At 36.5% G+C, this 12,892-nt stretch overlaps 1 protein-coding gene across 5 annotated transcripts in view; it reads right to left on the reverse strand.

The window, feature by feature from the left end:
• Positions 1-12,892, reverse strand: part of CTNNA3 (catenin alpha 3) — a 1,797,739-nt gene that overhangs the window by 1,362,547 nt on the left and 422,300 nt on the right. The window lies entirely within an intron of this gene.

A 12,892-nucleotide genomic window follows, 5' to 3' on the forward strand; every position in this document is an offset into this window, starting at 1 on the left:
GGATCCTGTTCTCCTGAAGCTTATGTTCTTGTTTGAGGGAGTGGGGGACTATCAACAAAGAATAAACTAGGTAAACAAATACACAAGACAATTTCAGGCAATGATAAATGTTGTGAAGAAAACATAAAAGTGAAATGTCATAGAGACTGCTTTAGCTTGGGTGGTCAGAAAAGATATTTCTGAATATGACATTTGCAGTAAATATAAATGAAAATCATTCCAAACAGTGGGAAGACAAAGAAGAGAAAGTCTGATATAAGTGATAGCTGATCAAAGTTAGCTCAAAATACCATGGAGAAACCGGGTAAACACTACATTAGCCAAGTGATAAAGGTCAACATCATCAGTGATGTCATGTGGGTATCAGGCAGCCCTTGACACACTGTGACAAGAGCAGCACTTCACCTTTCTGCTATTCTCTCCAAAAGTCCACAACCCCAATCTAATCATGAGAAAAACGACAAGCTAAACCAGATTGGGGAACATCCTGCATGATACCTGGACAATATTCCTCAAGAATGATAAGATCATGAAAAAGAAGGAGGTTGACAAACTGCACAAACCAAAGGAGATAGGGGAGACATGACAACTAAAGGCAATGTGGCACCCTTGACTGGTTCCTGGAACAGAAAGAAGGCATTCATAGAAAAATTGGTGAAATCCAAATAAAACCTGTAGTTGAGTTAATAGTAATATATCAATGCTTGTTCAGAAGTAGCAAATGTAAGATATTAACAACAGAGGAAACCAGAAGAAAGGTAGATGAGTATTCTCCATACTACCTTTACAACGTTTCTAGAAATCTAAAATTATTAATATAAAGTAAAAGTTCATCTTAAAGAAAACTAATTCAAGAGAGCTTAACAATAGCTTATGTGTTCCATATACCCTATCTTATATAATCTTTATAAAAGTTATGAAAAGATATTATCTCCCCCACTTTAAAGGGAAGAAAAATGAGGTTTAGAAAGACTAAGTTCCTGAGCCAAGTTACAGAACAAGAAGGTGGCATTTCTTGTACCGTAAAGCAAGTCAGTATGACTGCTAAGCTATGATTTTAACAACTATGTTACAGTCTTTCCTACACAGGAAGGATTTCCTTTATTTGCTACTATACAGGGACGAGTAATGACATAATTTATAAAGTGCTTCTAGATAATATCTTATTGATCATCACAACACCATTTGAGGCAGTAAGGCTGGTGTTATTAGCCCCATTTTAACTAAATAGGTATTTAGTGTGAGGAGATTAAGAAGCTGGCAAAATAACTGAGATCTAAACCTAAGTCTTCTGATTGCAAATCCCATGCGTTTTTCAAAACACTCTGCTACCTCGGGATAATGTTGCCTGAGGTTAATAAATGGCTGTGCTACTATATTTTTAGTTCCTTCCTTTCTGAAAATAAAGGCTGTCTGTGACTTCATGCAGGCTCTAGGGGAGATTAGCTTCTTTACAAGATGTAGGGAGGACAGTTAGAAGTAGCTGTCAACTCACTGTTGTACTCACTAATTACCCTAAACAAGACACTTTGTAGTTTTCTTGGCTTGCTATGATTTCCCCCTTATATTTCTGGTCTAGGTTCTAGTTCCAGCTCTGTCATTAGCACTGTGTTCAGGGTAAGTCTTCTACTCGTTCAGTGAATGTTTTACCATCTCTAAATGTGGGGTAATGATACTTTTACCAATGTTCTCATGAGATTGAGTAAGTAGCACATCAGAAATGGAATGTACTTGAAAAATAGTAGAGAATTATGGAAAGAGGACAAAATTATTCTTCCTAAAATATTCCTAAAATAGTCTTCCTAAAATTTATCAAACGTGGTGTACTGTTTTTGTCCTGTGATGCTCTTAGTGATTTTCAAACTTCCCACAATTTTATAGCACTACCTACATTTATCTCAGTGTGATTTGGAAGAAAAATAATTGAATGTTTAAATAGGATGCACACTTCTCAGAGGTATAATGATAAAAAGTATGAATACTCAGAAGGAGCTGAAGAAAATTCTCTGCATAATAGAGCAATAATCAAACCTAATTACATAATACCATCCGAAGTGACCTATGCATTACACTGCTCTAATTACATAATACCATCCAAAGTGACCTATGCATTACACTGCTCTATGTACAATGGCAAGATCAATGTTTAGGTAGTTTCTGAAAGGTGAAAGTTTGTGAACACATATCACTACAAAGAAAGATAAGGTTTAAAGTATTAGTTCTTTCACTCTGATGATGGCTATGTATATCTCACCATTAACTGTGGTAACTTTAATGTTGTAGGAACTTTGCAATTAAAAAAAAAAAATTCTAGGGATGCCTGGGTGACTCAATCAATTAAGCGTCTGCTTTCAGCTCAGGTCATGATCCCAGAGTTCTGGGATCGAGTCCTGCACTGGGCTCCCTGCTCAGCAGGGAGTCTGCTTCTCTCTTTCCTTTTCCCTGCCTCTGCACCTTTGCTCTTGTGCTCTCTCTCTTGCTCACTCACTCCCTCTCTCTCAAATAAACAAATACTTAAAAAAAAAAAATTCTAAAACGTTTTGGAGTTTGAGCTTATGCTTTGTTATCCCCGCCCAAGGCAACTACCAAATCCTAAATAGCAAGCTGATAAATCTGTGAGAAAAGATAGATTCAGTGAACATATAAAAAATAACATATTACAGCAGCAGGTGGGGGGGAAAGAAAGGCATTTACAGAGTTTAAGTAAAGGAAATTGAGAAGGCAAGATCATTTCTCCTGAAGGGCACCTCAAAGGATAAATTTAATGTAGGAAATTGGTACACAGATAAAAGGGGAACAAATGGGGGCACCGAGGTGACTCAGTTGTTAAGCGTCTGCCTTTGGTTCAGGTCACGGTCCCCGGGGCCTGGAATCGAACCCTACATCAGGATCTCTGCTCAGCGGGAAGCCTGCTTTCCTTTTCCTACTCCCCTTCCTTGTGTTCTTAGTCTCACTGTCTCTCTCTCTCTCTCTCTCTCTGTCAAATAAATAAATAGAACCCTTAAAAGGGGGGGGAGGGATTAATGCCACCCTTCTAAACAAAAGGTTAGGGTGGTGACTATGGTTATTTTATTTTGTTTTGACTGACGGTATCATGGGTTCAAAGGTTCCTAGGCTGTTGATTTATCCTAAAATTTTAAATCAGGTCAAAACAGGAATTAAATGATAGGGTCAGGGCACCTGGGTGTCTCAATCAGTTAAGCATCTGCCTTCAGCTAGGGTCATGATCCCAGGGTCCTGGGACTGAGTCCCACATCAGACTCCCTGCTTAGCAGGGAGTCTGCTTCTCCTTCTCCCTCTGTTGCTTCTCTCTCCATCAAATAAATACATCAAAAAAAAAAAAAAATAGGGTCAATTAGGGATTTATCTGGACAGAGAAGTCTAAAGAATTCAGCTTCTTGGGAATTGATCCTTTTTTAATATCTTTTTTAAAATTGCTCCAGAAGAAAAAGCTCACATAAGATATCCAAGTTTAGGAGACATTAAATGCTTCCAGCTGATGCAGAAACACACAGATGGGATTAAAAAAGACCTTACAAGTCTGTGCAAGTGGGTAGAGAAGCAACATATGAGTTTTAACCCTGGCAAGAGAACAAAATATATTTAGGAATTTTAAAGATCACAAAGTATAAAAATGGAGGGCTCTAAGATATCAGTTAATTAATTCAACCATTTACTCAATAAATATTGTTGAGTACTTCTATAGATCAGGCAGTACACTAATGTTAAGAAGGCAAAGATAAAAAGAGCGCATGGGTGGCTCCGTAGGTTAAGCGTCTAACTCAGTTTCGGCCTGGGTCATAACCTCAGGGTGGTGAGATGGAGTCCCATTGTCAGCTCCACCCTTAGCCAGGAGCCTGCATTAGATTCTCTCTCTGTCCTTTCCCCTGTCCATGCATGCTCTCTCTCTCTCTAAAATCAATCAATCTTTTAAAAAAAAGAATGCAAAGATAAAGAACGTACAGATCAGAAGGGGAGACAAATTTATATGGGAGCTAAAATAGTTATTCATAGCATAAAGGAAAGTCCCTTGGCTCGAGGGGATTGAAGAAAATTTATCAGAGGTAACTTTTAAACAGTGAGTAGAAGTTAACAATGCGTAGAACAGAACAACAAGTAAAGAAAACAGCATGTGCAAAGGCCTGAGGCATGAGCACGCAGGCCACTGTAGTGGCATGACAAGTACAGGAAACCTGAGCAGGAATGCTGGATTAATTCAGCTAGAAAGGTAAGCAGGAGATTTGTCACATGGCATGCTAAAGAAGTGCAAGAGCAGCAAGCTCAGGTGTGTATTTTCAATAGCAGTGAACTTTTAGTAGATTGGCGAGAATGGAAGTGCAATTAGAAGACTAGGCAATAACCCAGGCAAGAGACAATGAGCACCTGAACATGGAACACTATTGTTAGGTAGTAGTAGAATGGATCTAAGAAAATTCAGAAGGTAAAAATGGTAAGACTTTGTAATATTTAGATGAAGGAGGAGAGAGGAGGTATTTAGATGTGTCTAGAAAACTTTTTCAACACTATGTGTACACAGTTGATGTATTCATCAAGATGGGGAATACAGAATGAATAATATGTTTGGAAAATAAAGGTGAAATATATTGTGTCATCTGTTAAATGTGAGATTCCAGCAAAATACACAAGTGAAAATGTAGTATACATGAACCTAGAATTCAGAGTTAGGGTAGAAATAGAGATCTATGAATCACCAGCTCATAATTGGGAGGTGAAGCCACGGATGTGAAGGTTACAGGGTCTTCACCCAGGATGAATGTTTTAATATAGAGAACCTGGGAAAAATAAATTGTTTCTTGAGGAAGTAAACCTGATAATTGTATGTGTTAGTTCAAAAGGCCATATATATATTGTAAATAACCAAAAAAGATATTAGAAAATACTGAACTTGAAAGAAAGAAAGAAAGAAAGAAAGAAAGAAAGAAAGAAAGAAAGAGAAAAATAAGCAAAAAAACACCTATACACCATGAAGCTTAAAACTTGAATTACTCTAAGTACAGTCATCATGCTTGAAGAAAAAAACAGAGTGGTTTTTTTTTTTTAAATCAATTTGAAAAGGCAGGATGACTTCAGTATCAAGGTGTTCTGTTCACCTTGCAAAAAGAAAATTTATACTGGAGGACACATGACTAAAAAAAATCCAGAAATCATAAATGAATTGATAAGTTACTAATGGACTTCTTTACTAAATCTAGAAACAATAGATGGAGGAAGTAGTTTTTTTAAATTTGAGTGAAATAAATTAAAAATATAACTGCTCATTATGCTGTTTCCCTCACTTCATTATAATTCCCTTGAATGAAAGCATCACACTTAATTGTTTTGTATCTCATTTTCTATTAGTATGTGGCACATATTATGAGTATAACACATTTTTTAAAGAAACAAATGGACAAATGAATAAGAAATAATTAATAGGATAAGGAATAAGTAATAGGAAGTTAAATTCAGAAGGGATAAGCAACTATATAATATTCCAAGAAATAAATTTTGTGGAAAATATACATAATCCAGAGAGTTTAAACAAGTTTATGTATCACAATGTCACAGGAAGCTAAAGAGCAAAATTAAATTATATTTAACATTTAATTTTAGTGAAGCCATTGGTACCACAACTTTGGAAAATTCTACCTACTAAAGCTGAACATATATATACCTCATGACCCAGCTATTCTACTCCTAGGATATACACATACAGAAATATGTTCGTGTGTTCTTTAAAAAACATACGCAAAAGCATTCTTAGAAGCATTTTTCGTAATAGTCCCAGCTGGAAACAACCCAAAGTAATGAGAATGAACAAAATATAGCTACATGCCACAATATGAAATATGGAATAAAAGAGATACAACAAAAGAGTACACAATGTTTGCTTTTATTTATTTGTTTGTTTGTTTGTTTGACATAGAAAGAGAGAGCGTGCACAGAGGGAGACTGAGAGGGAGAAGCAGATTCCCCTCTAAGCAGGAGCCCGATGCAGGGCTCGATGCAGGGCTCCATCCCAGGTCTCCTGACCTGAGCTAAAGCAGACACTTAACTGACTGAGGCACCCAGGCACACCTCTTCTTCTTGCTCTGAGTGCTGTTTAAAGGGTGTGTTTAGCTTGGAAAAATTCACTGCACTGTTTGCTCACAATGTATGCATATTTCTGAATGTATCTTATACTTCAGTCAAAACATTTACGTAAAATCAAGGAAAACAAAAATATTAGTAAAGCCAGGCAAACATTCAGTTTGCGACTTCTCCTGGCAAAGGACATTAATATAAATAAGCTATGGGCTTGCCCTGGTATAGCATTTCCCATGATATTAAGGGAAGGATCAGCAAACTGGATATGCAGTCCATTTTGCTAACATCTTCCACCCACTTTGAGGTCTTTTATTTAAAAAGAAAAAGAAAAATATCTAAATGTTTGAAAAACAAAAATAAAAAAAGAAAGGTCCCAGAGCCTGACCTAAATGATTTTCATAGCAATTAATTCCATACACCCTTGAACTCTCATTTCAGAGGATCAGAGAAAACTTCCTTACTATGCTACATCCCTGCCCAAGTGGAATAGCTCAGCAGGTACTCTGCTCAACAAAGCAGAACTACATGCAAATTATTGAGTTTCTCTTCCAGGTGTTTAAATGAAGTTTCTGGAACTGACACAACCACTCTGATAGGGGAGGGAAAGCTTATGAAGAACATTTTTGTTTTCTTAAGACTAAGAAGATGTGTAGCAGAAAAGCCCATGGATAGTTGGCTATTTGGATTTCATTCTTAGTTGGCTTCTATCCCTGGTCTTCCCTCTGCCAAGATGCTCCCTGCTAACTGCTTCACTGGTCACTAGGCAGCTTCATGTTCTCTCAGAAAACAAAATAGTGCAAACACCTGCTAATTTAAATGTTTTTCCCCAACATAAATTAGGAAGTGGAATACTTGGCCTTAACTGAAATGAGGACAGAAGATGGTAAAATAAGAGTAGAATACAGAGATAATTAAAAAGTGTTAAGGAAAAAAAAAAGATTGAAAAAATGCAAGATTTTACAATCAAAACATGATTAAGCAACAGAAAGAGGACTTTACTGCTTTTCTCTTATTTCTTTTTCCATTTTATATTAATAGGACAACTATGATAAAGAGGGAAATAAAAGAATTCTTCAAATACAAATAGAAAACTGAGAAACCATATAATAATAGCATTAAGATATCCCCCAAGGTATGTAATTCTGGGCCATTATTGCATACCTTGGGTAGAATGAAATACACAAAAGTGAATACTAATAACTCCAAGATACCTCCTAGGAAAACATTATTACTTAGTTCTAATGCAGGCCACCATGTCATTCAAGAAAATGTATATATAAAGTTAAGAAAGGCACTATGTTAATCTTCTATCTACCTGAAACAAACACACTATATATTATATCTATTATTTGCCTCAAGTTTATATCTAAAAAATAAATTGTATCTAAAGTCATCTACCATACAATTAAAGTAAAAGAAGTAAATAGGAAAGCAGATAAATAATGCGCTAAACAAAATCCAGTGGCATGAGTCACTGGATTTTCCCCCATTTCCCTTCCATTTGTGTGTATATTTCATTGCTCAATCTAACAAGATTCAAATATCCATGTCAGAAAACTTTTCCTCTACAGTACAGATTATTAAAATCTATGAGAGAAGTTGGATTTCAACACCTAGCCAAAGATCAAAAACATCATTTTCCTTACAATTTCTTCCTATTTAAGTTTCTGTGACTCACTTGTGAGAAATAGACCACCATTTTCCAAACATAGCATAACTTAGTACAAATGGAATTCAAGCCCAGGAATGTTGATCCAAATACTAATTAATAATGCCTTACATTCACATACTAGTTTATCTTGTTTAATAAGTTTCTAGTCATCTCATAAAGAATTTCATGAGGAAAAAAGTGTTATTACCCCTAAATGTTAAAAAAAAAGGAAAAGGACAGATGTCCAAAGGCACACAAGATTAATAAAAAGTGGAGGTGATGATTGTTTTTAAGAAAGCCAGCATTTACTAAATAGCTATAATGCTTCCTACAGGCAAACATGCTCTAGTCATTTTTCATTTAATGGCCCAGCTATGAATAGGATCCAGGACTGGCTTCTGTCTTAACACTCATTTTTTAAATTATATAAATCCAATTTAGTTAACATATACTGTACTATTAGTTTCAGGGGTAGAATTTGTGATTCATCGATTGCATACAACACACAAGTACCCTCCTTAAGGTCCATCACCCAGTTACCCCACCCCCACCCACCTCCAGCAATCCTCAGTTTGTTTCCTCAAGTTAGGTGTCTCTTTTGGTTTGCCTCCCTCTCTATTTTCATTTTATTTTTCCTTCTACCCACAGCTATTTTTATTTGCTGTCAGTAGTTCATCATCTGCCTCCAATGTCTATCAAAGACTTCCCTACAGCCCTATAGTTCTGTGGTGGCACAACAGAGAATACATATTTCAGGGATATCTTCCTGATGAATAATTATCATATGTAATACAACTCAGATTAGAAACACATTCTTTAATTCCGTTTCAGTACAAGACTGATTAAAAAAAAAAAACCCTCTGGCCAAAACTATAAAAATAGAAATCAAAGTGCGATCCATAAAGTCATTTAGATTGCTTAAAAATATAAGTCAGACATAATGAAGAAAGAGTGAAACTATCGTCTTAAGTATTTCAATCTACCTTTGATAAAGGAAACATTCTAAATATAGCATCTTAGTAATGATAGTTTAATTGTTGCTCTTCCCAGAGTAGGGGGGTAAACTATTTGGCTTAATTCAACCAGCTTGAAAACACCTGCTTTAAGGTATGACTTTAGAGCTAAGGCTAAAGATAAGGCTATATAACTCAGATGTTCCTAAGGTCATAAACTCAGATGTTTATTCTAAGCAGGAAGCATGAATAGGCCAAATGTTAATCCACAGGGAGTGGTAAGGCACTCACACACCATAGAATACCTGCCCCACTTAAAAACATTCAAATCCAAAATGGCCAAAAAGAAGTCCTGATCTCTGCTCTAAAGTTCCAGCACAGATGTTTGTGTCAACCTATGAGTGCACTCTCCTCCATGTTTTCTATTTATAACATATGTGTAACTGACCTTAGAAAGGATTGGAAAGAGATAATGGATGTCCTTGGGCCTGAGGAGCCTACAATAAATGAATGGGAGTGAGGCAGATGCCACTCCAGGGCAGGATGTCTGTCTCATTATAATAGAAATAGCATGAGCTTTGGGGTTAGAATCCCAACACAAAACACTCCAATAACAGATTTTGAGTAGAAAAATTAACCTTACTTCAGCTACAAAATGGGAATAATAATTCCTACCCTAGAGGGTAAAATGAGGTTAAATTATTTAAAGTCAAATACTTTCCAGAATGTTCTTAGTGATCTCTCTCTATACAGCAAACTATTACCTAATCCCGTCCTTAAAATGCTTCTCCCTTATCTTCTTAGATGACAGTGAATACTAAATTTAAGTTGACATTATTTGATAGTGTTAACCTCTCTTCTGCACTCCAGATACATAACTCAAGTTGAGTCTCAAACTAAACATATGGGAAATTGAACCTATTGCCCCCTTATACTCCCCCCCGCAACTCGTGTTTCTCCTCCAACATTCTCAGACTCACTGGCCTCAATATCCAGCTAATGAAAAATCTGAAGAATATCCTTGACACTTCCATTCCTTTATCCCTATCATTAGATAAAGTCTACTATTCTATTCATTAAATATTTCTCTAGTATGCACCCTTGTTCTTGTCCTTACTACTAGGACTAATCTAGAGGAGAAATTATTAGGGATAACTAATGAAGTGGTTGTAAGTACAAAGAAGAAATCAAAGACAAAACTTTTTTTTTTTTAAAGATTCTATTTATTTATTTGACAGAGAGAGAGATCACAAGTAGGCAGAGAGGCAGGCAGAGGAGGGGGGGAAGCAGGCTCCCCACTGAGCAGAGAACCGGATGCGGGGCTCAATCCCAAGACCCTGGGATCATGACCCGAACCGAAGGCAGAGGCTTAACCCACTGAGCCACCCAGGCGCCCCAAAGACAAAACTTTTTGTCTAATACAATCTTTTCTCTATAGTATCATCAGAGGAATCCCTCTAAAATTCAAAAATGATCATCAATCCCCAATTTAAATTTTCAAGTGACAATTAATCCACACAAAATAAAACCCATATATTTTTTTTTTATTATAGACAAGGATAATCTGACTTCAGCTTCTCTCTCTAGTCTCATTTCCTACCACTTATCTCACAAGCACCCTTTTCTCTAGCCACAGAGACTCTATAAGTGCCTTGAGCTATGTTCCAGTCTCCCCTTACATCTCTTGGGAAATGTCTACTCATCCCTCAAGCTATCTTGGAGTCTCATGTTCAGTTACACACAGATGTACTCATGTGCTCCAATAGTGCTTACATGGCACTAATCTAGCAAATATTAAACAATTAACATTTGCTATAGTTATTCATCAAAATACCTGTGTTTCTTATCAAATTATGAGCTCCTATTAGGGTCATAACTATGCCTTACTTCTTTCATCCCCCTAGGCCTCATATGGGAGCTGGCACAGAGTGACCAATGAATCAAGGACACCTCTCACCACTTTTTTTTTTTTTTTAAGACTTATTTATTTGAGAGAGAGGGGTAGAGGGAGAGGGGAAGAGAGAATCCTTAAGCAGACTCTCCACTGACAGAGCTCAATGCAGAGATCCATTCCGGGACCCTGAGATCACACCCTGAGCTGAAATCAACAGTTCGCCAGTTAACCAACGAGACACCCAGGTGCCCCTATCTCTTACCATTGTAAAGACACCAGAAAACACTAAGGGTTACTGCCATAAGATAATTTACTTTTCCGTGATAAAAATATTCTAATTTTGGAAAAGGAAATCATAACTACAAGAAGCTAAGATATACTCATCCTTGAATGAAAATATTCTTCTTTAATTGTGTTCCCAATTAGGCTAACTAGATCTTCCTATGAACTGTTCTTCAGTATTCTAGCCTAGCCCTCATTTAAAAAGCCGATGATAGCAGTTACCACTTATATGTAAGTGTGTTGTTCAGTGCTAATTCCTATATATCTTGGGATGTTTTGGAAAATATCTGATTTCTAACTATATTCCCTGGCAGAAAACAAAACTTTAAGCAGAATGAAGGTAAAGATGTCCTGGATTTGACACGTTTTTCAGAAAGTTAAATTAATGTTCCTACATTAACCAATAATCAGATCTATCTGACTGAGGAAACAGAAATAACTTGGGTTAATGATCTTATTAAGTTTTGAGTATTCTGATATAATCGAGTATTTATACAGTAGGATTCAACTAAGACTACAAGAAAATACAAATACAAAGTAAAAATAAGTACCCACCTAAGTCCTCTGCTCTCTGGAATTTGTTAAATAATAATGTGTTAAATAAAATGGGCTAAAACTGGCAGAATACATTGGATCACTATAGGAATTGTAAAGAAAAGCATGGGTGGTAGGTTAAAAAAAATTTCACCTTGAAAATGCACCACGGTGGGGTGCCTGGTTGGCTTAGTCAGTTAAGCATTTGCCTTGGTCTTAGGTCATGGTCCCAGGGTCTTGGGATCAAACCCCACATTGGGCTCCCTGCTCAGCAGGGAGCCTGCTCCTTCCTCTGCTTGTATTCATTCCCTCTGTCAAATAAACAAATAAAATATTTTTTTAAGATTTTATTGTTTTATTTGAGAGAGAGAGAGAAAGCACAAGAAGGGGGAGAGTCAGAAGGGGAAGCTGAATCGAATCCCCACTGAGCAGGGAGTCTGATGTGGAACTCAATCCCAGGACTCCAGGATTATGAAATAGGCTGAAGGCACTCACTTAACTAACTGAGCCACCCAGGCACCCATAAATAAAATATTTAAAAAAGAAAAGAAAAGGAAAGGAAAGAGAAAAGAAAAGAAAACACACCAGGTAAAAGAGAACTAAAAAATATGACATTAAAGCACTTGGTATTGCAAACATAACATATCAAAATCTGAGCTCCTGATAGAGATTCCTGCTATTCCCACTCTTCACCAGCTCAGTAAATGGCAGTTCTTCCAGTTGTTCAGGCCAAAAATTTTGCCACCACCTTCTACTTCTTTTTCATCTCACATCCAGATTGTCAGTCTATTCTATCACTTTTACCAGAATTTGACTTCTTATCAATCTCTAGAAAGTCATCATGTCATTGCTTCGCTCAAATCATCCAACATATCTCTCTCCTTGCTATAACTCTCCTTGCTCACTCGGATCCAGCCACATGGACTTCTTTGGCTTTTCCCTCAAAAGCCAGGCATGTCCTTACCTTAGGCCATCCTGTTGCTGGCACCCTTCTAGATCCATGTCTGGCTCACTCTCTCACTTCCTCTTAGTCTTTACTCAAAAATCAACTTTTAAGTGAGAACTCTATCTAAAAGTCCCACCAACAATTTCACTCTTGATATGTCATATCCACTTTTCCTGCTTTATCTTCTTCTTTTTATTTATCACTACTATACTTTATATCATAGTTATTTATCATGTTTCCTTTCTGCTTATTCCTATGGAATATAAGCCCCATGAAGTGACACAAAAGCTACCTGATACATATTTATTTAATTAATGAACATCAACCCAAATTAAAAATTTATATTAACTATCTGAACATCTTACACATAAACATATAAAAAGTTACACATATAAAAAGCATATAAACATATAATCTCCCACATGGGGGATTAAATAGCAGGAATCTGTCTAGTTTGTTGAATAAATTGATAAAAGGGCACAGATAAAGGGCGCCAGATAACATTAACACAAAACTTCCTTCTCCCTTTTATCTCTCATTCCAGA

Source organism: Mustela erminea, chromosome 14 (genome assembly GCF_009829155.1).
Source record: "Mustela erminea isolate mMusErm1 chromosome 14, mMusErm1.Pri, whole genome shotgun sequence".
In the NCBI taxonomy this organism is placed as follows: domain Eukaryota; kingdom Metazoa; phylum Chordata; class Mammalia; order Carnivora; family Mustelidae; genus Mustela; species Mustela erminea.